Here is a 27,876-nt window from a genome sequence, read left to right as displayed (position 1 = left end):
TATATATATATATATATATATATATATATATATATATATATAATTCTGCTTACACTCCTTTTGAGTCCTAAGACAATCTCATTTTCTGCTTTCTTCTGTACAATAAAAAACTTTTTTTTTTTTTTTAATAAATGCTGCAATTTTCATGTACTCACCTGACTCCAGGAATCAAACTTTAAAAAAACAAATAGATTTCCAAAGATCATGAGAAAGGGCATAAGAACACATCAAGACTAAGTTGAAAAGGCCTTTTGAAAAGTCTGAGATTCCAGCAAGTTCCACTTAGCATTAGCTAAATGGATTAAAAACTGTCAGTCAACTAAAGGTCTAGGAACAGATGCCCATACTGTATATATATATATTTTTTTTTATTTTAATGAATAGTTCCAATGATAAATAACAGATTTCCCTATTTATAGAAAACTGGTGTTACAAGAATATCAGATTGTGCTATTACACCCCCACATGCATACCAGTTTTCTATATGGAAATTTGATAATTACAAGAATTGTTGCTTTTAGAGCTTTGGAAACAACAAAAAGAAATGGATTTTTCTTACTGCTAAAAAGGAAAAAAGCTACCTATATATTTGATTTTTTTTAATTAATCTAACACATGAAAATCTTTGTTTAACCGGAAGCAGAATTTAAAGGTTAAGGAGAGACCATGGGAGGGGGAAAAAAGAAAAAAAGGAAAAAAAAAAAAAACAAAAAACAAAAACAACACCAAAACACCAGAACAAAAACACATGCAAAGACTGCACTGAACTCTTTATTTTCCTAGTGCTTTTAATTTCTACCTTCCAAGAGAAAAAAACATTGGAAAGTTTGCAGGAGTAAAAAAGAGACAAATCAAATATCCCTGTAATTTTCAAATTTTCAGGTTTGCTAGCCTTCCTCACACATTTCACAAAATGTGTCACGGTATTTACAAATATGATAAAAAAGCACCTAAAAACTTACATTGCACTGTGTTAGGAAAACTGCCCAAAAGAGCTAGTATCAAAATATCATGTAAAATTCATGTGCTAAGAAAAATTCCATTCAGACTGAGTCACAGAGCCTCATGCTGTATTTGTAAAATTCTCAAACATGATATGAGAGCATTATTGCCTTCAGGCTTGTTATTTCATCCCCTGGACACACATAGAAGCATATCATCCTTTCATAGGATTGATCAGCAAATATCCTCCAGAGCAGTTAGATAAGAAGGCATTCCCTTCTGCTAGCTGTAGGTTTTTGCTGTGTTGCATTTATTACTGTGGTGTGAAAATCTCCCACTGAGTGCAATACCTTTAAACACTTCTCTGAGGTTTTTTTTTTGTTGTTGTTGTGAGGTGATTTGCCAAGTGGTGTGTTGTGTTATTTACCTTGGAAAAGAATTGTTGCAGCATAATTTATTTTGGTCTGGGCAGAAATTAGCTATGGAAGAAGTTCTGAGACCTGCTTTCTCGTTACCAGCAGGTCTTCCATCTGCTTAATTAGAAGTGCAAATATTTGGAAATCTGAAATCCTGCAGCAACATCTCAGATAGCATGTCTTTGTTGCAAGATCTGAAAAGTGATCACTGATAATTGTTGATTGTGCTCTGTGTGACTGTAATTACATGGCATTGATCTGATGTTCAGACACCACAGTGATGAGCTTAATATAAGAACCTAAATAGACTAGATACAATTAGACCAATAATCACCGAGAAGAGCTAGTTTAAAAGGGCAGAGGGAAATCACAAACAAATGTGAATGACTAAAAGGAAACAAACAAACAAAAAAAAACCCACACCAAACAAAAAAAACCCAAAAACAAACAAACAAAAAAAACACCCTGCTGAATACTTTACCAAGTGAAGTTTATTCAGTCTTTTAAGCTGCTGATCAAAACCCAAACACTTACCTCTTTTTGTGATCAAAAGAAGACTATTTAATTCTTTGCCTGCCTGGAAAAATAAAGAAACTGCAGCAAACCTGCTCTCAACTAAACAGGTAAAGCATCAGGCTGTCTGCAGACATGGGCGGCTGGCCAACTTACCTCAAGGATTGTCCCTAAATACCAAGGGACGATCCGATCAACCGGGTAGGGAAGGGAGAAATTATGAGACGAGTGTGAGTGAGAAGGGAGAATTCATTTCCACAAGAAAGTCTGCTTGGCACTGGATAAAGTACTTTCACATTAGCATTTAACGCACCAGCCACACAGCTGTAAAAGGGTAGAAACCTGAGGAGATGAGATAAAAGGGGAATATTGCTTCTTAAGTGGGCTGTGAACTTTCTTGCTCTAATTGATCTCTTACCATCCTACGCAAAGGAAAGCAACTGGCACGTTCTGCATATGGATCGCTAATTGCACATACACAGGAAAACCTTCTATCCCTCTTTGCAATTGCTGAAAATCGGGTTCGCCCTCAGGCCAGAGCGGGCACAACTGTTCTTGTTTTTAGGGGAAAGGGACACGAGCGCTGATGGCACGGTGACAAAATAGCCACCTGGCACGTGGGCTAGCCACATGGCTAGTGCCTCCGCTACAGCATCTTCTCCTCATATTGTACCATAAGGGAAGGAACAACTTCAGTTCAGTTGACAAGGAGGAAAAACTTTTTATTCAAATGCTTTCTCCAGGATCATCAGACCAGGCTGTTCAGTAACTCCTACATCCAACTCAAACCAGTATTTGGTCCTCAAGGGTCTCAGAAACCTTCCCATACATCTATTCACGGTAAGGGTAAAGGGTGACGAGGGATGGTGTGGCTGCAAAGGCTGAAGGACTTTGGGAAGACACAGGATGAGGAAAGGGTGGTTACACCTCTGTCAGAGCAGATGAAGTAGCTGGAAAAATAAGCATTCTTTCAGGCAGGAGGATTTTTGAGTCACCGTTGTGAAAGGTTAAAAGAGTATTTCTCCCCCTGGGTTGGCAGAACATTAAGAAACAACATGGTCAGGAATTTGGACTTGGCGGCAAAAATGCTGAATGAACTCCTTTCTGGGAAGCTGCCCCACTGGAAAAGGACCCAAAACTTCATGGAGCTCCATGGAGGCAGATGGGAGACAGGGAAGGCAGCATCCCTCCAGTCGGTTCACCAAAGCTGCTCTATGGAGCTTTTTTGTCAAATCAAAAGCATACCAACTTTCTACAATTTGAATTCACAAACAACTTAAAAGATTGTTCAGTAAATAATTTCACATAACAAGTGAATTTGAGAAAACAGCAATCTGTTTTAGAATAATCTGTGAAGAGATAAGAGGAAAAATTTGTTGAATAAATTATCCATTATAAATTATTCTCCCACCTGCACTTCCAACCATCCTCCTTCAGTTTCTGCTGTTACTTTCTCCCTGTTCTAAAGCACAGGTAATATTCAACTTTCATGTGCTCAGCAGTAGGCAGAATACAAAACTGTATAAATAATACAGACTCAGCTCATATTTTGTTCAGTGCTCAGTGGCTTTTTAGTTCTTCTTCCAATGTTTTTCTACCTTGCTTCTTTTTTTTTTTTTTTTTCCTGGCAGGTTGAAATTCATGACCTCTGTCTCAGCATATAAATCGTATAGCAAGGAAAAGAATTATAATAAAGAATAAGAATTAAAAGATATTCTAACACTGACATCATACAGCACTTTTCATTTGTTGATTTTTAGTGATTTGCAGAGGCAGATGCATTTCATTATGCCCAACTTCACAGATGGAGAATCTAAGGCATTGCATATATGTATATAACAAAATCTTCCACTCGCTTCAAATCCACCTAAGTTTTTCCCAGAGAGATTAACGGTGCTTCCCAGCGTGAGAAGGGTGACAGTTATGCCATTGTGCAGAGCTCTGGGCAGAAGCAACCAGGCTAGCTCTGAGCAGAAAGCACCAAAGCCATGTCAACCTGCTCCTGCACCTGCCCTTGTTAGAAGCACAGCTAATTAGCTTGACACAGCAACATGCTGCCATACCTATATTGCTTCCAGGGCCCAATTAGTATCTCTGCAAGAAACAGCACTAGATGATGTAGACATGCAGGCTGTTCAGAGCTGCTCTGATACCACCATCCAAGGTTAGCACTCATGGCCAGACACGTCCCAGATAGTAAGTGGTACAGCCATGTAGATCCTAAACCTCACAACATTTGTTCTTGTGTTCAATTCACAGGATTATGAAGTTTTCCCCACCCCAAAGGCATGATCCAGAAGACACAAAAGCACTTTTTTTTTTTTTTTTTTCATATTTTCTGCAAATACACCCCACAAGGCAATGTGTTTGCTGTGGATGGGTTTACACACTTCACTTCAGTCACTTTATTTATCCCAAGTGTACCTTAGTAATCTGCAGTGAGCTGATACGGAGACATGTCAGCTGAAGCCAGAAAGCATAAAATCCCCTTCTTCTGCCACCTTTTCATTGTGCAATGAAACAACAGGTTTCTACATATGCCTGCGGGAAAGAATTCTGCAAGATGTACCTGGGCGAACAATACTGATTTGCTCTGTGATACGAAATGTTACACCAGCATTATCTGAAGAGCCAAGTTTGGGATGAGGCCATGGGATTTCACCAAGTATGAACTGGAGTTCTTGGGATTTTATCACAAGGGTTTGCCTGCCTTTGCTTCTTGCTTTCTGTGTGGTGTCCCTGTAACAAATGCTCTCATGACTAGTACTGGTCTCAGTCTTCACAAGAACATGGACTGCACTCACTCTGACTGCTTTAGGGGTAAAGTCACTAATTCTCCAGCTTGCAGATCCCTGAAGCTTGCTTTTGTTCCAGGACAGGCACCCACACAGACTCTGTGGGCCACTAAAACAACTCTTTAGAAGTTAAAATCACCAGGACAGTCATGGAAACCCATTTGCTTTTTTTTTTTCTGGCTGGTATGCAGACAAATGTGAGGGTCAGCTTTTGATTCTCCAAGCTGCTGGACTTTACCACAGACTAGAAGGGACTGGTAGAACAACCCAAGGCTCACACTGGACAGGGCTGTCTGAGGCCTCTGTTGCACCTCAAATGACAGTGGGAGTTTCAGCCTCAGTGTGCCCTGTGGTCTGCTTTCCCCTTCAGCTGGGAAGCTCCATGGAGGAGAGGACCTGTGCTACTCATGTGCTAGAGTTCTCATGCAAGATCAGCTCTTGAACTGCTTGGGAGCTATGGTTTGCCCCCACCTCCCCTATCTCTCCATTTAGCCCAGGGCCAGCTGGTGTTCTGGGTGGCTGTTGTCTAAGGAACTATATACATAATATTTAATTACAAATAAATCTATCGGCATATCAGATATGTTTTCTTCTCTTTAAATTGTCTTTATGGGGGAAACCAGGACTTAAAAGAGAGCTCAGTGCTCACTCAGTATTCCAGTCTTGCCGGTATTCACATTCAAATCAGTGAAATCATTGAGGAAATGCACACATGGAACTAAGCACATCTGCAGTGTTGGCTGGATCAGGCCACTCCAGGGTTGAGAGATCATTTCCATTTTCTCATGGCAAGCATGGAATCTTACACACCATTTCTGAGAGAGCTGTAAAAGGGAAACAAATTTTCAAGTAATTAAATTTCAAATGCACTTCTCCACCATTTTAGACTAAAAATTACAAGAGAACTCACACCAACATTGTGTTGTCCGTTTGGTTTCTTAACATGTGTTTTTACTATTTACAAAAGCATTTTCTGTTCACCTTTTAGAAATCTTCTCTTGATTCCATTTCCTTTTCTAATTACAATCCCATTTCCTTAGTGAGTCCTTGAAAAAGCTTCCCCCATGCCTCTAATCATCTCTCCAGTTATAATCTTCAAAATTGTGTTCCATTCAGTTTTCAATTTGGCAGTACCCAAAGACAGATCACCATGTGGCTAACAACCTTTTATTTGCTGCCAGTTCAGGCTGAGGTTTTTGCTTCTTCTGGTTTGGGGCTTCAGTGATGGTCTTGATGCTGCTTAATACATCTTTCTTCAGCACACTTTTGTTATGCGGGTGTTTGCTTTATCATGGACTCCTGGGTTTTCTTTCTTTTTCTGGATGTAAATTTATTCTTTGTAGAATCCTATAATCCAGTCTTTCCTCTTTATTTCCTTCATATTTCTTCAAGGCCTGATCTGAGGCACAAAGAATATTATATTTTATTTTAGCCTGAATCCAAATACAAGAAAATACTTTTCAGGACTAAAATTTCTGCTGAAAATCAGGGTAGCAACACTGGAATTAACTAAGGTATGCTGATTTAGATCCGCAAAGGTCCCCATCAATATCAGATGGCAACACCCACCTTCCTGCTGCATTTAAAAGAAAAGTTCCTGCCCAGTCATCCCTAGGATGTCATGGGATTGATGTCAGGGCTATCTTCTGAACTGTTCTCCTTGGTGAACCTCTCTCTTCAGGCACATGAGCAGAACCAGGAGACTATGGACGATCTCTGCATTCCCCATGGCAGCAGGGTACCTACCAGGTAGGTGTGACACACAAAGCATCATGACTACTGAGTCCTTCTACAGAGCTTGCCTGTAGCCTTGGAGAGAAATGTCAGGCCATAATGGAAATAGGAAGGGACAAAGCTTTTTACAAATATTGAGGAACAGAGTTTCTCCCTTTCTCCCACCCTATCAAATTGTAATTTTAAGTGGTATTTCTTTGCCCAGTCAGTTTCTAGGTTTGTTATGTCAGTTTCAGAGAAATTAAAAAAAAAAAAAAAAAAAAAAAAATAGTGAACAGAAAATTAACTGTCTCCTTTCTCTGGTCACTTGACACAGAACACAAAGATGATTTGTTGCACTTCTTTCCCCCGGAAAGACAGGCATTGCTGTGCCAGCTTTCTAGGAGCCAGTCACAGAATCCAAACCAGGGGGCAGCTTCTCTCTAAATGCCTGAGACCATAACATCTGCAGAGCAGTTCAGCTCTGGCTGCTGGCCATGATCTCATAGCTCTGTCTGAGTCCATCCTATAACATGTGGAATAACCTGCTTGGGTCCAGTGCCAGACAGATGTGCCTGCTGTTGTCATGTAACGCTCATGCCTACATGCCTAAAGCCCCGTAGGCAATATGCAGATGATCTTGTCCCAGGGGACAAAAGGTACTATCAAGCATTTGCTATTTTATATGTATAAATACATTTGACAACTTTAGAACTGTGTGAGCAAGTAAGTGTCTGAAGTAGAGGGCAAATTCATAGCAATTTTCTCTCCTTGAGTATCTTCCCGTGGGAGGGAACTTTTTGAGAGACTGTGTTCATTTTCCTGTGACTGTGGAGAACAATAGAAACCAGAATGATCTTTACAGAGCCCTCACCTCCTTCATGGCATTAGTTAGCATGCAGAGAGCTGCTCTGTGGACAGGAGAAAGACACACATTAAGACTCGAAGGAAGGCTTCTGCTTTCCTCTTCCGAAATTACTGTTTAGAGCCTGCAAGGTATCACAGTAAGCAGAATGATGCTAAATACAACCTTTTCATATATCTTTTAGCAGCAAGGACACAGGTGTGCTTCTGCTCCCCTCCGCCACTGGATTATGCTTTTTTAATTTTCAGATGGGGGCTGGAATATCCCCTTCTTGAGTTGTAGATGAGAGTTACAAGGTTTGTCTGCCACATCCAGAAGAAAAGAGAATGGAGTTGTATGTTTCTGTCTTCTCTTTGCTTTATGGTACCTTTGTACCTTATTTGGGCACACAGATTAAGAGACAGTGAAAAATTTTATCACTGCACTATTTCTCACAGTGAGAGTTGCTTTTCAGAGATCCCAGTACTGGAGCAAGAAATATTAGTAATTTTTTTGTGTGTGTGAGGAACAGATGTGTCCCCTTCCTTCTTCTGAAAAAAGGCATGCAAAATATTTCATTATGATGAGGAGACCCACTTTGGTCAAAGGAGCATGACTGCAAGCACTGAGGCTTAAACTTGCATTCTATGTAGGTGAAACTATTTTTAAAGGGTAGGATGTCATTAAAAGGCATGAAGAAATTGAAAGCTATGGCAGAAAGAACTGGAAATTAACCTATCTCTTGCAACAAAATAGCCCTGAAATTTGCCTTCCATTGTTTGTAGGGGTTATCAGGAAATACCACATAGGGTGTACTGCTTCCATTTAATTATGAGAACCAGAAAAGTAATATAGACAAAGCAAAATAAATAGGTACACAGACACCTCTATATATGTATAGGCACACACACACTAAATTGCCCATACACAACAGTCCAGGACATCCATTGAGATACTGTTTCCCAGCACTGCTATATATGAAACGTTTTCTTAGCTCCAACAAGCACTTCATAAATTCACTTATTTTTCCTTTCTCTGATTACAAATTTCAAATTGCACCCCAAGGCATAAAATATCTAATTAAAAAAAAAATGAATAAATAAATGTGCATTACTATATGAAAAGCTGTGGCCATTCTTATTTGCTGTAATTTGGAGAAAAAGCAATATTACTAAAAAGATCTTCTTCTGTTTGGTGGCCATCCATGATATAGACTGCTTTTTTACATTATTAATCAGGGAAGTGCCTTCTCTGCCTTCCTACATCTCTCTAAGTCAGAAGCAATGCCACTAAAACTGGGAGGTTAAAACCTGCCTGACATAAGAGCAAAATCCATTGATTTGAAGGCAAAATACCAATGGCGGCAGATGTTCATGGCTAAAATATACATTTACAGACACTGGGAAAATTCTGTGCTCTTTCCCACCCACAAAATGCAGACATTTTCCTTTCTGGGTTTATTTTCCCTCACTATTTTACCTAAGCTGTCACTTCTGTTAAACTGTTCATTGTGAAAGTTAAGCTGTCTCTAGAGATGCATCCAGACTGCTGCTTTCTACAAGTTTCCCAAAGATAAAAAGAAAGCTATGGGTACGGATTACTAATGCCTTTCCACCTCACAACAGTTGCTCCAAAACACAAAAGGCCACCTGAGTTGCTTTTAGTTATGTCCTTGCTATTTCTCAAGGACCTGGAGTATAACTTCCCTGGATTTCAGCCCAGCACGGATTGACATAAAAATCCCCACCATTTCTCTCAAAATTTCCCTCAAAACTGCCCTTTCTTGAAGTATATTTTGATCTCTTTTTTTTCTACTCCCTCTCTCCTCTCAGAACACCAAGCACTTTTTCCGTGAATCTGCTCACTTCAGATTTCCTGATCACACATCAGCTGAAATCCCCAGAAGCTTTTTATCTTCTACCACCAAGATGATCAAATGTTGTTTTGGTACCCTTCAGTCCAGTGTAAAACTGAAAAACAGATTACTAGTGTTAGTTATTCCTAGTATTCATGATCTCGTTGCAGATTAACAGGTATAATTATAGCAGTATGTGCATAGCCACAGTTTATCATGTGATGGGTCTTTTTAAAAACCATTAAAATGGGTCTATCTCTGCCTTTTCCACGTTGTCTCTCAAGCTCCTAGGCAGATAACAACTGCTACTCGCAATCAGAGCCCTCCAGGGCATGTTACACTCCAAACTCATCAAGGATCAGTTACCTTCGTTTTTTCTCCCTTCCACAGAAAAAGTGACTTCTTAAAGTACAACACATACATTCACAGTTATCAATCAGTATCTGAGCTGGCCTCCTTTAGTTCATGCCTCTTTGAGACATCCCATGGTTTTACCCTCTCTGTGTCTCTGTCATGTCTGTTCCATTGATGTTGTCCAGCTCACAGGCTCCTTTTTACTTGCTTTTAAGATTTGGCATCCATCTCTTCCACCAAGGGAAGAAGGCGCAATGCCTCCTCCTCTTTGTCCAGCAGATCCGTGCTTGCTCAGTAATTGCCTCATCAGAGAGACGAGTAACTCCTCATGACAGCAGTCTTTTGTGCCATTAAATATATTTCCATTAAATGCAGTCTAGCTGTCTTGGATTGTAGATTTCATTCCTGCCATTAGTTAATACAGTACATTCTCTATTTGATTTTTTCACAGCAGTTAGACATCCCTCACTTTAATGTCATTGACTTAACTGTCGGACAGTCTTAATCTAAGTTTACCACTGAACATGTTTCAGTATCCAGAGTACTGTTCTGGAATTAAATAATTCTTAAATAGGATATGAGTGGAACTTAACAGATTGTTTAAGTGATCTTCCCACACTGCCATCAGACTGTGGATATTCTGAATCAGAAGTAATGTGTTTAAAACTCTTTTAGAAAATGTTTCAATTCCTAATAATCAAATTGTGGTCCATTACCTGACATAACCATGGGTTGTGTGCTATGGGAGACAAAATACCATCTTTACATGTGAGATCGCACATTCAACAGGTGACTTCAGCAGCAATGTTATTTCTGGATACCAGGAATAATGATCTGAAAAAAATGTGGTGTGGGGTTTTTTTTACGCAAACATAAATACATTTCTTTCAACTGTGGAGCATGAATCTTAAGTTTCTGGAATTCTGATCATTGCCGGTTTTTTTAATTTATCAACATTTCTGAAATTAACTGGTTTTTAAATTCTTTGGTTATTTTGCCCACACTGATCTGTAGTTAATATTTATAAATACAATATAATACATTTTGCATTTCCTTCATACACAGATATCATATAAGCATTCTCTTTACCAGTACTGGATTCAAAGTTTTGGGAAGCAGTTCAGTATGCTCAGAAAATATATTCTGTATTATATAAAGAACTCTTTCAAAATTGTTTAAGGACCAGTAAGTACTGTCCAGTTAGTCAGACTCATAGCTTGCACTGACTTCTGCAATGTTTTAATCTAGTATTTTGGCTTTCTGCAGTGACAGGTCTCCACAGTGACATCCTGTCTGAGAAGAAAAAATTTTCTTAACAATTTTTGCATGCACATGAGACTCCGTGTCTGTACTTCTTCAGTTCTATTGAAAGCTCTGGACAGAATGTCTGCTCTGTGTAAGTCTTTTCCAGATTTATATTTGAGTTGTAAATCATACCAGACTTTGCAGTCTAGGAGATCTGCCTGCAAAGCCCTTTTCATCAATTGCCACTAATGGCTTGTGATCAGTTCCTGCTAGCACTGGTATTCCATATAAAAACAATGAACATTTTTTGCATGCATGGACTAAGACAGAGCCTCCGATTCTTTTTGTGCATGCTGACATGCTGTTCCAGTTAGGTCTCCAGAAGCATATGCCATGGGTCTCCAGTGATCACCATTCCTTGTTAAAAGTGTTGCCCCAAGGCCTTGCTTAGAAGCTTCAACTGCCAGCTTTGTTTGGTGCTTATTATCATGCACTCAGAGGACAGGTTCCTTCTTTATCCACTATTTGAGATTCAGGAAGTCCCTGTTGTGATTACCAGTCCATGCCCATTATGCATTTTTACACGCTAAAGCCCTTCAGATAGCACTTTAAATGGCTTAGAGCTGTTTGAACATAAACTCCCACCCAAAAATTTGCCTTTCCTTTAAGTTTCTGTATGTCTTCTTTATGTATGTATGGGGACATATTAGTAATCAGACCTATCTGCATCCTCTGCCAAGCTTTTTTTTTTTTTTTTTTCTTTTTGCCCTGCTACATTTTCCTAGATTTGTTATTTCTTTAACCTTGAACTCACATTTTTGTCTTAAGCATTTCAACCTCCTAATTTGAATCCCTTCCAGGAGTTTACCAGAGTCTCTGATTGCAACATTTTTCTATTATTTTTCTCTTCATCTTCTCCTCATGGTTTCATGTCATCTCTTGTGTATTTGCAGGAAATACTTGGGATTTTAAAAAGCATTTTCCAAATAAAGTGGTAAACTGGGGCCTTCTAAATGGTGCATTAAAATTGCGCAGATGTGAGCCTTTTTTTTTTTTTTTCTAGAGGACCCTGTCAGAACACAGCTGAAGCATCTAGTGGTCCCCAGAAATCATTCCCTGGCTAGGGATTTTTTTTCCCTTTTTACATGCTTTGTTAGTTGCTCAGCCTGTCAGACACAGGGAAGTGCTCATCTTTCTTTTTCATAATTACTGTGGAATAAACTAATTTTGGAAGCTCTCTGATAGTTTCCATTGTATCTAACTCAGCCAAAATAACTCTTCCAGGTTTTCATTTCAGCTCCAGAGAGAGATTTCTAGGAACCTCTATGACAGGACAACTGATTCAGTCATTCTTACTTTATGTTTTTGTTGGCTTTCTTTGACAACATTAAAAACATCTGGAAAACGATCTCCCAGCTTATAAGCTGCTGTTCTTCCAAGGAATGTACTCTGTCAACAGTCAGTAGGTTGGAGATGTTTGCAGCAGGAGAGTAGGTACTCCATTTGTGGCAGCAGTTATAAAATGTATCTGCTAAAGCTGATGTTTACATCAAGACCACAGTAACAACGCAGAATTTCCTCATCTATGGAATAGAAGTTATATATGCCTGTGCAACACAAATAACATTTATTTTCAAACAGTTTCTTGGAAGCTTTGGGTATTGCCTTCCCTATCTAGTTTAGGAGGTTTACATCTCTCTAGATTAAGAGTATTGAGAAGTCGACTTCTGATCAAGACGATATTCTTGTGTTAAAAGCTAGCCGTCTCTTGTACAGATCACTGAAAGGAATTCTTATGTTGAAGATATGTGTATTTTTTGTAGGCACAGGTCATTTTTTCCAAAAAGGTTCTGCTCTATGGAAATATAGCAGCTCTGTCTTAGCACAAAACAATGCTTAATTTTATGTTTTCTTTTCACATCACTTGCACTTATTCGTATGACTTCTCTCAAACTCACTCCCTTAGAATTCTGTGGAGCATTTTTCCTGTGTTTTCATTTTTCTCCACATCTGCATGTTGCTATGGACCATTTTTCTCCACATCTGCATTTTGCTCATTTTCATATTATGAAGTCTGATCTGGTTCTTTTCTTCAGTTAGGTGAAAAAACTTCATGTTCTAGCCTGAGGCCTTTGATACCCACTGTAGTCTTGTCTCAAAGCAAGGGTAGCATGGGCCTCCAAAACACTATTTCTGACTCAGTCTCAACTCTGTTGTGAACACTTCAGAAGTATTACTCTATTTACACGTAGCTGATGTATCAGAAGCCTCCTTCTTCCTAGCAGTTAACCTTCTTCAGAAGGTTGTTATTCCTAAATCAGCTGTGGGGTCATCTCTAACGCTTTGCTGTACTGAACACATAGCAACATTTTGTTGATCTCTCTCTTCCACCTGCTATCATGAAATAGATAGATCTTTTTCGGATCACTTTTTGCACGCTTTTTCTGAGACCTTAAGCTGTTTTGGAGTTCTTATGCCACATTAGCCTTTCGCTACCTTGTCTTCTCCTTCTCCTTCTTTTCCATGTCCTTCTCCTTCTCTTTTTTCTCCTCCTTACATCTCTTGTTCCATATTCTGTGAGAGAGATTATAAAATATAAGTCATTCATATGGTAGGTAAGCAACCATTATACAAAAGAGCTTGAAAAGGAAAAAGAGAAAGCTCTGCATCTTTCTTTGGCTGCTAATCAACGAACAACAGATGTGACATTTCAGCCTTACATGCAGAAGCAGCTTCAGGGTTTGCTCTTTTAGCAAAATAGTTGCCTGGAGATTCTTTTGCACTGCTCTGAATTTCTGAAAAGACACAGCTAGCTGCAGTATTTTTTATCTTCTACTTCTGAGTTTGCAACGTATGTGTGTTGTCCCTTTAGTCCTGGTGGTACAGAGGAGCCTATGTTTTGGAAAGGAACAGGCAAAGAGAGTTTCTCTCCTTTATTCCAAGCCAGTGATATTCATGTACGTAATAACCTAATGAAAATTAATTTTAACACTGAAATAGATGATGATGTGTTTAACTGTAATATAACTCCAGGAGATAAGAAAAAAAAAAAAAAAGAAAGTATCTGTTGACTTAAGCAACAAGTCTATTAATAAATGGTGGGTTTTTTCAGGGTTATGACCTTTTTTGATTGCCCCTTTATAGTGAAACATAACCTTATTGATTTGAATTTGTAAAACACCTCTCTGTAACTGTACCATGACTCATGGGGGACCATGAAATCTCTCTGTGACCTTTCAAGTCTCTCACAAGTATCAGAAACAATTTCTAGTAGCAAATATTTTAAGATAGGCAAAGCAATAATTTCGAAGTACCAATTTGCAACATCAGGAATGAAAGACTCTGGGTGAAAATGGAGATACAAAACGCTTTGGATGCTAGTAAACTACAAGGCAAATCTGTTCAGCTTATGGTGCTGAATGGTGAATTATTCTTTAACCTGTACCTGTGAGTTCCTTCTGGTTTTTCTTTCATTCCTCTACATGCTGCAGGTTGCTTTTACTTTTCATTTGAAGTATATGTTACTGGGCTCTAAACAATAAATTGTAAGTCCATATACTTTGGGTTTTATTTTGAAACTTCAGCTGGTCAAAAATGTTTGGTGAAAAATTATTTCCTCTAAAGGATGAGGTTTTGTCAGAAAATGCTTTTTCATGGGAAAATTTAATAATTACTTTTTCATTTCATTTTTCAGTGGCAAGGCGTATGAGAAAAATAAGTTTCAATTTATATTTCTTGCTTTGCTTCAGCTTTAAATTCAAACTATGTTTGTTTACTTTTAAATGTCATGCAAAATAGTTTGTATAATGTTTTTCAATTAATTTTATCTAAAAAGTAAGAGATGTTGTGAGGATGACAGTGACAGAGAGTGTTTAGCTCTATTCAAACTCTGATCCCAATGAATGGTGGCTTTAAAACGGCACCTATGTGATAGGGTGAATGACTGCTGCATGCCCAGGAGAAGGCACTGGTTCTTCAAAAGAGGCAGACACTAACCCTCAGGTAGACAAAATCTCTGTGATAATAGTAGAGCAGTAAGCTGTGTTCATGGCACAAAGCTGCTGCAGGTGCTCTCCGGCACAGTCAGGCCAGTGCCACAGACAGTGTGGCTGGCACTGTGGGACCACAGGAGGTCTGCTGAGACATCACCTGGTTGGCTACGTTGGTGTACTTAATGCAGACAGAAGAACAAAGACTGTGTAGCTTGGATTATAACCTCTATTGACAATTTACATTCATCCCTGCTTCTTCAAGGTAAAGCTAAAATTCAAGTATCCTTGCCTATCCTGTTCCTACAGCACGAGGTGACTAATTTACCGATGCAAGGTAATACTATCCTTTCTCTGACCAGAGCTTTTTTACTCCTTTCTCCCATATTACTAGGATCCACATGCCACAGTGGATACCATGGTATTTTATTGCCCAAGTATCTTAAAAGCAGAGAGATGCTTCTTCTACTGCTGGACACACATTTACAGTCTCCATTTGGCCGTCTTCTCTTCTCCCTCCACAAGGCATAGCTCTCATTCACGCTAATGTGAGGCATACTTCAATGCTAATTAAAGAGAGCATTAACCAGTGTCTATATTTGACAGTACTAATCACATCCATCATGTACACATGTGACAGTGCTATCAGTATCGGGAATCAGACATTCTCTTTAGTATACCTTTTACATCTTTTTAGTCATAAAAAAGGTTCTTTTCACTGACAGCTTCCAGCTCTGATAGTACTCTCTCCCAGATCCTTAAAGAAGAGTCATCACTTTTATCCCACAATTTTGGCTATTAATAAGCATGTTGCATTTCTAACTATACTTTAGAAACTAAACTGAAATACAATGAAGTCATTGCTTTACTTGTTCTACTACTTGCTAGCCCTTTAAACAACTTATTTTATTTAGCACAAAGCACCAACAGTTACTAGATAGACATGTTGGGGTCAGTGTCTACTCTCAGTTAAAATACAAAGACCCATTCACTGAGCAGAGAAAATATGATTCAGGCTGAGAAAACAAAGCTCTATTTGGTGGCTTCATAAATTATTTTATTTTATAAATTTTCCACAGGTTTTTGCCATATAGAAAGATATGATTTGGCCAAGCTCATTTAAGCAGATAATTATCAGAAAGAGGTATTGGGAGGAAAAACACAAATTCTTGAACACCCTAGGAATATAGCACTGAGTCCTCTGTGACATGATCAGGATTTCTGTGTGCTGGCAAAACACCAGTAGGAAATTCTAAATACCAATAAGAGAAAGAAGTGATGCTGTTATGTAGTTGAAAGTCTTAAGCAGTCCAGAGAAACAGAGTCATAAACACTCACGCTGTCTGGCTGCCTATTTATTTGCCATTTTCTCACCTTTCTGTGAGAAACGTGAGAGGACATGCCTGATTCCAGCCAAATTTGATGAAGAGACTGCAACAAAAATATATTAAATTCTTAGAACTTTGGAAAATTCAGATGGGGAAAGAAAAGAGGTCATATCCACCCTTCTACTGATGGAGAATAGGCAGAGCTTGTCCATTATTTGTCTTGTCTGGCAGCCAGCTTGTCCAGCAGTGCCCTGCAGGCAGCAGGCAATCTCCATGCTGCAGCCCAACCGCTGGAGCTGTCAAATCCTGCACAGCCTCAAGGGTGTGGAGTAAATATGGGATAGAAATGGAGGCAACGTGGGTGACCGGACGGGAGAGATTGCTTAAAACCATGGGAGGGAGGCAAAGAGCTGAAGGGCATTTAGAAGATGCTGGGAGGACCTAAACCACAAATTGCAGTAATAGTGGCAGAAGGGGCATGGGAAGGACAGCGAGAGCTGTTGCAGAGAGAGAGAGAGAAGGCATGAGTTGGTGAGCACAAATCCACAAGGACCCTCATCTTGATTAGCACCACAATCACAGAACAACTTGTTTTAACATGATAAGGAAAGGAGGTGAGATAGGCAGCTACATGCTCCAAAGTGATGGCTCAGGGAGAGTCCCCTTATCAAGCAAATGCTCAGAAGAGTCCAATTAGCTTCTTTCAGCCTGAGTCACAGGGAAATCATAAGCCTTTCCCAGCTGGAACCAAGAGTATTTGGACTCTGAAAGTACACTTCCCTGCTATAGGCAGGAGTTCAAACTCAAGAGCAAGAATCTATGACAGAATCCAGAAGACCATTCATGCCAAGGAAAAGACAATAGGTTGGCCAGAGGTGAAATAGGATTACAAGAAAACTCTGCAGCCTCAGCTTCCTCTAAACCTATGCCATACCACTGCTGTCTGAAGTATTGGTACCCAGTACCCATCAAATAGCTTTACGCTGAGGACTTGACTTTATGTAGGAATACAAAACACTTTCAAAAATCTGTACTCATAAGATGATCATTTCCATTTTCTTCCAGTCCCAGGGCAGAGGCCCACCTAGCTCGCAGGAAAATTAGCAGATGTGATACACCAAATGGCATTTCCCGAGTGCAGCAGGCTGACAAATAGCAACCAATAAACTACTGCCAGAACTGAACTTAGTGCTCAAGGATACCACGTTGGCCTGACAACTCTGATTCACCTGTGAGGGCACCTAATCCTACTACTGTACTGTGGATTCTGCCTTCAATAATCTGATAATCTGCCCTGCCTCTGTTTTAGGTATTTTTACTGCCAATGCATAGGTGGCTGCTATGCTCATGAAGCAGTATCTGGGGTGGAGCAGCACAACTGGTACCAGTTTGGGCTTTTCTCAAAATACTGTGTTTTAATGCACAGGAGTTCAGTTGATGCTGCTGGAGCAGCTGAGCCATCTCTGCCAGAGGAATGGGACAGACATGTAGAGATGAAATCAGCTATGGTGTCCTGGGGTGAATAATTTTACGCATCTATTTTAAATCAAAATGTTGCAAGTTTCACAAAATGTCTCCCAGACATCTGGTCAACTTTCCTTCTCTTTATGTCATCTCCAAATTTTGTCTTCAATACAGAGGTCTGAATTTCCATTAAGCAGTAGTTGTTTTAACATTGCTTTTCAGTGGTTTTGTAAAATGGAAGGAAAGTACTGCAGCTCAGCACAGCAGGGCATCTGCAGGCAAAGTCCATGATATTTATTTAGACTACAACCTTCTAGCCATTTATCCAGAAATAAAATTGTGTAGAAGAAAACATGACTTAAAGACTCAGTAAAGATATTTCCTTCCATCTTGACTCATCAGCTGACACATTCCATATGCTCTGTTTTGTTTATTATTAATTTAACTAACAATAGAAAGTGTATTTAATGAATTATGATCCTGTGACAACAAATTAGCTAGACTAGTATGTATAAAGGTCTCTCTTTAAACTTTAATTAGTTTAACAATGATGTGCCTGCTGCCTGTGTTTGCATTTCAAGAAAACATGCAGCATCTTAGAAGCAGAATGCTTTGTATATAACACAGAAAGTGTCTCTCAGTCCAGCCTTATTTATAAAGCAATTTTCTAATAATGATCTAGATTCAGTGGAGTTCCATCAGGGATGGAGGTACCCTGACATACATAAAATTAATATATTAAACCACCTATCAATTACCTGACTGCACAAATAAACATAAAGGATAGTGAGAAGAGAGACGAAGAGCGGTGACTCAGACTAGATACCTTTCCCCTGAAAACCCTCTCCTCTCCCTGCCTCTTGCCCAAAGCTGGGGAAGGCAGAAGGCTGCACCACTACAACACACACTCATCCTGCCTTCCCTGGGTCACCCTGTGGCTCAGAGCTTGCCGCTTCCACAGGTCTGAGTGTAAGAGGCACTGCTCGTCATGCACCACACAATAAACTCCCTGCCGGTCCCTCTGCCCTCACTCTATTCCAGGGATTCCACACCTCCTCCTGCTTCCTCTGTCCCACCTCCTCTCAGCCCCATGTCTCTGTGTATTTTCCCATCCTGTAGTGCATGCATGCCTTCACCCCCATAGCACACTGTTTCCCTCAAGGCCAAGTGGAGGAGGAAGCACTGCTGCCCTCTCCCACTCTCCCTATTCTCCTTACTCTCCCTTTCCACGTGTCAGTTCCTCCCCTGCCCTAGACTCTCTTTGACATTGGATCTCTGAGACCCTTTTTCTCTCATTTTGCCATGCCACCCCTCTCTGTTTCTCCCAACACATACATGTGCCTCCCACACCTCCTCCCTTCATTTCCATCTTCTACCTCCGTCCCAGAAGGATGTGATCCAGGCCTGCCCCTAGGAAGGCAGGTGGTTGTTGAGAGAGCACGGGACAAGCCAGAGCACCTTCTCTTTCTGGGCAAGTCCCTCTGCCAGAAGCAGGAGGTGTCTGGACACTACTGCAGAACAGGCGCTGTTTCTGGTGACATGGGCTGTGGTCTCATTCCCTGCCATGCCTTCTATGCAGCTTTCAAACGGGCATCTCCTCCTGTTACTAATGCATGAGAAATATAACCACATAAGCCTTGCAGCAGTTTCAGCAGCTGAGTTTTATCCATGGCCTATGAAGAGCCTTGTGTCCCAACACAGGCTGGGCTGTCAATGCTTGCAGTGACCTAAAAGCCAAGGCATTAAATACTGAATGTTTTATATAGCCAAAGAGATGTTGGTGGGAAGGGATCTCTGAAGATCATCAAGTCCAACCCCATCTGAAATCGGAAATGTTGCCAACGTTAGATGAAGTCTCTTCAAATCTCTACTACTAATTCAAAGCAAGCGGTTTGAAAGATTTCTGAAAGATGCACACAAAGTACAAGGTGGCACATTATCTGTTGGAAGGACAGCCTGCATTCTCCGTCATTTGCAGATGGTGGCCACCACTTAGGCTTCACATGACCTCATAACAAAGGCAGAAGTTAACTTCTTGTTCACTGTAGAATGTCATAAACAATTTTTGTTTAGTTTAAATTCTTTGATCATGGCCCAACATTTCAGAGTCATCAAAGCTTCCTTTTTATTAATACTCTAAACCAGCAAAGCATACCAGCTGCTGTTTAATTAACCATACACCAAATCAATATTTTTCTTACCACCATTTTAGAAGTCTCACATATTTTTCAGGTCTTCAAGGGTGTGATTCATCTGACTGAAATAGTTGTATAGTACTGTTTCAGATGTATAGTGTTTGGCAGTCAGCTGTTTCATCTACTTCTCCTTTCTCCTCAAACAGGACTTCAAAAGCTTGAGTGGCATCTTTGCTCACCAGGCAACTGTACTTGGATGACCAGACACAGAAAAACATCTATACTGCCCATCATGCAGCTGTATGGGAAAGCATAGTTATCTAGGGCCTTCTGTAATTTGTTTCCTGTTCATAGTTCCATTTTCACCATCTCCATGCCAGGAACATGACTGCACTATCTGGGCACCTTCAGGAAATTAAACATCACCCCCTGCACACTTTTCCAATGCCTGCCTGCTAGGTAACACCAGAAGAAAGAAAGGAGAATGAGAGATATTCCATTTTCTGTAGGAGCATCATGTCAAATCAATTTAGTGTGGCAACAGAATAAAAGATAAGAACTGGAGGGAGACAGGGATAGGGCTTAGGTGGTATAGTTAGGGATGCTATGCATATGAAGAAGTTTGAGATCAGTAGAATAGACTATATTTCAGTTGGAAGGGACCTACAACAATCATCTAGTCCAACTGCCTGACCTCTTTCAGGGCTGACCAAGTTAAAGCATGTTATTAAGGGCATTGTTCAAATGTCTCTTAAACATTGACAGGCTTGGGACACTCACCACCTCTCTAGGCAACCTGATCCAGTGTTCGACCACCCTTTTAGTAAAGAAATGCTTCCTAATGCCCAGTATAAACTTCCCCTGGTGCAGCTTTGAACCATTCTCATGTGTCCTATGACTGGATCCCAGGGAGAAGAGATCAACACCTCTCTCCACTTCCCCTCCTCAGGAAGCTGTAGAGAGCAATGAGATCGCCCCTCCTTTTCTCCCAACTAGACAAGCCCAAAGTCCTTAGCCACTCCTCACAGGACATTCCTTCCAGCCCTTTCACCAGCTTTGTGGCCCTCATTTGGACACATTCAAGGACCTGAACATCCTTCTTGAATTGTGGTGTCCAGAACTGCACACCGTATTCAAGGTGAGGCTGCAACAATGCTGAATACAGCAGAATAATCGCCTCTTTTTACTGGCGGGTTATACTGTGTTTAATGCACCCCAAGAAGAGTAAAACACATAGCTCAGACAAGGGAGCAGGAAATGGAATGCGTACATGCAGGTCAGGAAAAATTGGGAACATTTATCTCCATGTCTGCTTTCTCTATACATTGTGGAAGGAGGAGTAGGAAGGCACACCTAGACATCACATTCCAAGACTAGCAGTCCACAGTTCAGGTCTCTGTCTCACCCATGAAGCAAACACCACAAAATTTAGCCCCACTGTCAAAGCCTGGGATAGTGTCTAGGACAGGAACATCCTTCCACATGCTCTGAGTGTCACCACCATCCTCTAGGTATGTGTGAGGATCCTGGCACCTGGGAAGAGCCAGTGGGGTGCCTGCCCTGAAGCAGTTCCTCAGAAGCACTGGAAAATAAACAGAACAATTCATACACTCACCTGTGGCCTGGGGACCACAATTGAACTATGCAGGGTTTCTGCTTGAAAGGCCATTTCCCACAATTAATAGTATCTTTAATCCTAATCTTAGAGTTGTGTGGGAACAAGATCAGATAATATGAGCCCATAAGTGTCACAGGTAACAGCTCCAATTTGTGGGCCATAGATCCATTTTGTGGACATAAAATCTATAAATGTCCCAGACCCCCAGTGGAGACTCAGGCCAGGTACATATAGTACTCTACCACACATAAAGATGAACGGTTTCTTTATAAACACTTTAAAAATCCATCATTTTACTCATCACATCCATTTCCACCCATGGACTAGGGACAGTTCCCACCAGCCCATCTTGTCATGATTTCCACAGCCAACCTACACAAAGGATCTTTACTGGACACCTCACTTTCTGTTTTCTTCTTCTCTCTCTCCACTTAATGTCTGCCTCCTTGGACCACTGCACCTCACCTTCTTCGGGTGTTTGCCAGCTGCTTGATGACAGTACTGCAACAGCACTCATTGCCAGACCCACTCCACAGCAGAGCAGGCATCCTTAAGGTACGGCAGTGATGCTAGTACCACTCTGGAGTCAGAGGTGCTCAACACCATTTTCATGGCATGCTGCATTCCCCACAACATGGCCCCAGCACCCATCGTTCCTTGTGGGAGGTGAGGGATCACCTGCCCCAAGGGAAGAGGGGGAGCAAAGGCTGGCAGATGGCACTGGGAGAGGTAACAGCAGAGAGGAGATGTCCCAAGTGGCAACCACAGGACAGCCTTCAGGACAGTGTTTCTTCAGCTCAGCAAGCTCGGAACTGAGCAACATCCATGCCCTCTACTTCACCCAGCTAAGAGAGATCTGACATCCCAGGGGACAGCAACCAAGTGAAAGAGCACAGACAGAGAGTTCAAGTGGAAATAAAAAGGAATTTACTGCATAACACAGTAGGAAGAAGAAACCCACCCCAGGAAGATGTATGACTGGGCTGATTTCAGCATTTTCAGGCCATTTTAGGTGTGCTATGTCTCACCTTATGCCCAGCTGCTCCCAGTAGGAGGTCTCTCCCAATGAAGGCAGCAGGGACACTGAGAGAAGAGTGAAAATGCAGGCACCTGCTCTGAGGAAGGCACCTTACCTAATTTTAGCCTGAATGATTCTCAGCCAAAATCACTAGATTAATTCCCTAAGCCCTAACAACATAAGAATGCTACAGCAGGATATTGTTTAGGTGCTTTGGGGCCCCTAAAAGCAAGAGAAAGGGCTATTTTGTTTGGTTTAGGTGGCTGGGAGTTTATACGAAGGCTGGGAGCTCAGTTTAAATGCTAATTGACTCATAAACAAGCCTGAGTTAAATAAAAGAATCAACTAGCATCAGCTGAGCTAGATCAGTTTTAAAATGAGGCCTTTTGTTAATCAGAGGGAGTTTGTACTGGGATAGGCCAGGCACTGCTCCAAAAGCAGCATCAGATTAATCCTCCTACTCGAAAAACACTCATTAAAAAGCAACTTTCATTGAAAAAGATCCCACTTGTCACTACCAGCCATTGTTAGGTAGTGAAACAGTGACAGATATTTTTGAAGACTATTATGGGGAAATAAATATTTATTTAGCTGTCTAAAGTAATTAATCCCTGCTGTTTGCTTTTTATGTAAGCACATACAAGGCAAGACTGTCTTTGTACTTAGATTTTAGGAGACAAGTCTGTGTAGAGGCTCCCATGGTTTTTGAAGGCAGTAGCAAATTCACGCCTAATACTTTCTGTGCAATTTGAGAATACCAAACATCAAGCAGTAATAGACTTTTTCTATCCTTATTCGGTTGCAGCGGGAAGGAGATACATGAAAGCATAGAGAGGAGAAAGGTGAGAAGGTAGAGACTGCAAGTGACATGGAAGGCTACAAGAAGGTGGCACACTGATGGCTTGGGATCTGCTGAAGGAAATCGCTTTCATGGAGTATCATCTTGAGAATCAGAAAAAAAAAAAAAAGGAGAGAGAATGAAGGGGGATTAAGCTGTAAAAGCACAAGAAAAAGGATCAATAACCATCTTGGATGTATTTTCTGGGAAGCTGGCATGGATATCACAAAGATGTTACTTAGTGAATATGTTGGCATCCCTCCCATTTACAAGTTATACAGCCAAAGTGCAATTAGCACATTCAGAGGAACAATAATTAAACAATACCAAACAGGCAGTCCATAGACTGATTAAAGCATATGTTGAAAATAGAGATATAGACCCTAGCTCAGTTCTTGTATGAGAGCCTCTCTGCCCTAAGAATCACTTGAACAAGGTATACATACACTGCAGCATGTGAGCTACAGGTGACTACATATGAGCTTGATAACATGCAGATTGTTTTTGCTTTTTAAATTTCATCAGGTAAATGTCATTGCTACATGTTTAAAATCAGAAGCAATTTTTAAAAAAGTAGCTCAAGTGCTAAGTTCCATATTTCTTTTTCCCCAGAAGTATTTTATTGCAGAGTAAAATGACAGATGCAATTAGATAATGTTGAGCATATTATAGTTTGAGAATGTTACGCTGTGTTACATATTCACGAGTGAACAATAGCAAGGGGGGGGGGGGAATAAGAGATAGGTATCTTTTCTTAGTACCTATTTTTAAAGTTGGACTAAGAAATGTGTCTTTTCTAGGTAGGCAAATATTATGGGGCTCTATAAATTCAGTTGTGTTATCTCTTCTCAGCTACATGAGGAAGCTTTTCTGGCTCAGTTTAGCTTTACAAATCACTCTGCTATTGCTGGAAAAATTTAGAAATGACCAAGAGCTGGATTTGTGACAACATGACAGTTGGGATCAGACTTACTGAGCATATTTTCCATTGAAGCCAAGCAGCATTTTCAAGCCTACACACTTTACTTTGTTGACCTATGTTTAAACTCACCCACCAACAGCAAAGATATATCCCTTGGACAGTGGAAAAATGTATCTATCAATAGGTACAGGTTAGGAAGAATCCTTCTGGAGACCTCCATCTTCCACAATAAAGAAACAGAGCAAGAGTTGGTCCTTATTCCTGGTATATATATATCATCTAGCTTTTGTGCTTAAAAATTAGTTATCTAAATCTGAATTACTCTAGTCTTTATACTTAATGGCAAGAAGGATGCAACTTCACAGGGTGATTTGTTTTGCCCATCTTAGACCACCTGTTAAAATTATATGCTTTATCTGAAGGAGAAAAACACCCTCTAACTTATTTCCATTGACTATAAAAGGAGCTCAGGGTAACTTTTTCAGATCTGAACAGACATCACTTTGAGATGCCTAAGTGAGGTGCAGTAAGTCTGATTCTATGGGAAGAGCACGGAGAAAGCACATTATGCCTTCCTTCCTCATTTTGTACCCACACAAGAGCCAGGCACAGTCAGACTGCTTCTTTAGCCAGAAGTGCAGCTTTACTCACTTTTATCCTGCCAGTAACCTGAAAGATCATACAAAGGCAAAGGGTCCTGCCCCATCTTTTGCAAAGGAGAGTGAGGGCTCCCCTCATGGTCAGCTTTTCCAGGCTCACACAGACACCCGGTGTGTTTAGGCAGAATGAGGAACCCTTTTCTTTCAACAGCGCTAAGAAAACTGTTTCATTTCCCTTCCAAAGCATCCACTGTGCCATCACATTGTGCTAGGACTGCCCTGGCAAGTTGAGAGTGAGATTTTTGCATTGGTGGACACACTTGAGGGGAGATCAGAGAACCAACCCCCTTGGAGATGGTTTTAGTCTCGTTCTTTCATGGTGAAAGTACTCTGATTACAGTCCCAGCACGGCAACAGACTGCAAGGTCTGCATCCCTACCAGCAATGCACAACTAGACACAAGTCCATGACACTCACCTGTCCAGGAAACAAATGGAAAGGGCTTCACTAATATGGCAGTGCTCTACCCCTTCCTTGAACAACTCAAAGAAATTGATTTACTCAGAAACTCAAAAACCCAGCTTCTGAGTCACTGAACAAAAACTTTAACACATTTCAATGATTTCTGTACCTTTAGGTTGACTCTTTCATCCGCAGAATAACATGCATTATAAGTAGCCAGTTCCCCACATTTGCTGCCATCCCATTTCATTTTGCCTGTAAACCCATGTTCTTTTCATTAGCAGACCAGTCAGTCACTCTGCCACCTGACTTAACATATGACAGCTATTCAAACCTGTCACATTCTCTGGAGTCACTGGATGTTGCTCTCAGATTAGTAAACAGATGTTATCAATACCCCAGAACAGGCAGAGCATATGCACAGCACCTCATTTAGAAAAAAAAAGAATGATTTAAATAGATCTTAGAGAAATTGTAAGGAATGTTGTGAGTATGCTCAATATTGAATTCACTGCAGTGTGGGAACTGAATACTTTGATACATCTAAAGAAAAATTACCTGCTATAGTTACAGTGGAATTTATTCCTTATTTAATAGAACTTGACTTTAAAATGACAACCAAAAAGTATTTCATTCCCATCCACAGATTTTAAATAAACATTTTATAAGCTCCACTCCATTTGGAATCTGCAAGAGATGCATTTAGCCTTCAAGGAGAAAGTTCCAGTTCTGTTTCAGTCCGTATGGCAAACCTGTGACAAGTGTCTTTTTCCTCTTTAAATTTTAGTGTCCCCATCTGCAAAATGCCTACTACATTACTCGCTTATTGTTTAATTTCATCCTCTAAATAATTTGATGATGTCCCTCAAAATAAGTAAAATTTATTCAGAATAACACAACCTTTATTTTGATCAGTTTTGATCCCTTTCAGCAAGTAATCCCTGATAATGTAATCACTGGTTATAGAAGGTTTAATTTAGCAATGAAAGACAAGAATTCTAAAAGAGAGAGACAGGAGGAAGCTACTGGAAGACTGAAGTGATAATAAAAGATGACTACAACCCAAAGTTGCATTACTTAGAGATTATTATTGATATTTCAAGAAGTACCATATGCTTTGCAAGCTGTGACAGTTACCCTTGTAGTCACATGGATGAAATGATCAACTACTTTTTGTATTCAAAGTGATAGGAACAAACTTGATCAGAGAGAAGCTTCTGTGTAACCCACAGCACAGGAGCATCATGTGGCTTAATTACTTTTTGCAGGGAGGAAGGTTGTTTGGTTTGGTTTGGATCCTCAGCTGAAGGTTCTGCATGCATTTAGTGCAACATTTATTTATTAATGTGTTGCAGAGGAAAAAGTTAAATGAGTTCAGGAAGTTGCCATTTCATTATTTCATGCAATCATGCTTATGCCTCATGTCACACATTTGACACCATTAATGCCAGTAATGCACTGTCATGCCCTTAGCACAAAAACTATGAGCCTGGTCTGAGTGGCAGACACAACGAAAGTAAATTGCCCAGGCTCTCCCAGTGACATTTAAGTCAGAGACTCAATACTTATATAAAGGTCTTGTCTTCTTATAGCCTGCTACAACCCCTGTGCTGCATCCTTTACACCCTGTATAATTCTGCGGATGAGGTGGCAGAAGCACTTCCAGATGGGATATTTAATACTATCACAGTGGTCCTTCCTCTGCAATGGCAAAGCTACTTCAGGAGGCATCAGAGTGCATCAAACCTCAGCACACCTGACTGCACCCTCGACAGACCTTGAAGCATAGATCGAAGGGTATGCCTTAGAAATCTCACACTGACCTCATTTTGGATTCAGACCTGACAGGATTTTAATCCCCGCTGCAATCACGATGGCTGTGCTCTCAGCAGAAATAGTACACTCTCATTATTGGTGGACCTTCAGCTTCACAGACCATAACAGCATTGATCCTGTCACTGCACATGCAGAAATTCCATGCTGGGGAATCTCTGCATGGGCAGTAACTTCTTGTGCTCACTGTCAGTCCTGGGGAAGCATGAGCTGCAGGACTTCTGGTCCAGAGTCTCCTGCCTAAAAGGAAGAATTATTCTGAGGTGAGCACAAGGAAAGGAGATGAGAAGTGGGGATATGCACTGCTCCATGGCCTTACTGCAGATTTTATAGCACGTGCAGCAAACACACTCCTCTGACAACAGATGAAGTGCTGGGCTTCACTCATTTCTTCCTCACCTGCTGGACCTTGTTGTAGCTGAAAACGGGGACAGCTCAGAGGGACCCCTTGTTCTGTCTCCATCGCAAAGCGTGAGGCCTTGGGTAACTGGATATTTCTCCACTAAAGCTGATTTCACACTTGCAATAAGAATGGGTCAGCCCTCTTCAAAACAACATATCATAACTATTTCGGGAACATAAAGCGAAGGAGACTGAATTTAACAGTGCAACACATACAAGCATGTCTTCTATTTACTCCTTTTTAAATTTATTACTCCTACATGAGGTCACTGAAACTAGTAAGAAATTTACAAATCATTTCATTTTTCACCATTGCTTATTAGTCATTAAATAAGAGTTAGCACTTCACATAAATAGAGCTACTTATCAACTGGAGCTTTAAATGGGATTATATCAATACGGTAGATGTAGTGAAACAATTTTTTAACTTCCCTCAGTTTAGTCAGAGAAATCAGCATCAGTGGTCTCATTTTGTTTGTACAAGGTTTTCCTGTGTGATTCCCATATACCAGCACTATTTTGTAGCATGTGAAGTATTTTGTCTTAAGTTGTTCTATTTTTATTAAATCACAAAAAATTTCACTAAATTGG

Source organism: Athene cunicularia, assembly GCF_003259725.1.
Source record: "Athene cunicularia isolate RWA chromosome 3 unlocalized genomic scaffold, athCun1 chr3_part1, whole genome shotgun sequence".
Classification (NCBI taxonomy): Eukaryota; Metazoa; Chordata; class Aves; order Strigiformes; family Strigidae; genus Athene; species Athene cunicularia.
Note: the sequence above shows the minus strand (reverse complement) of the source record.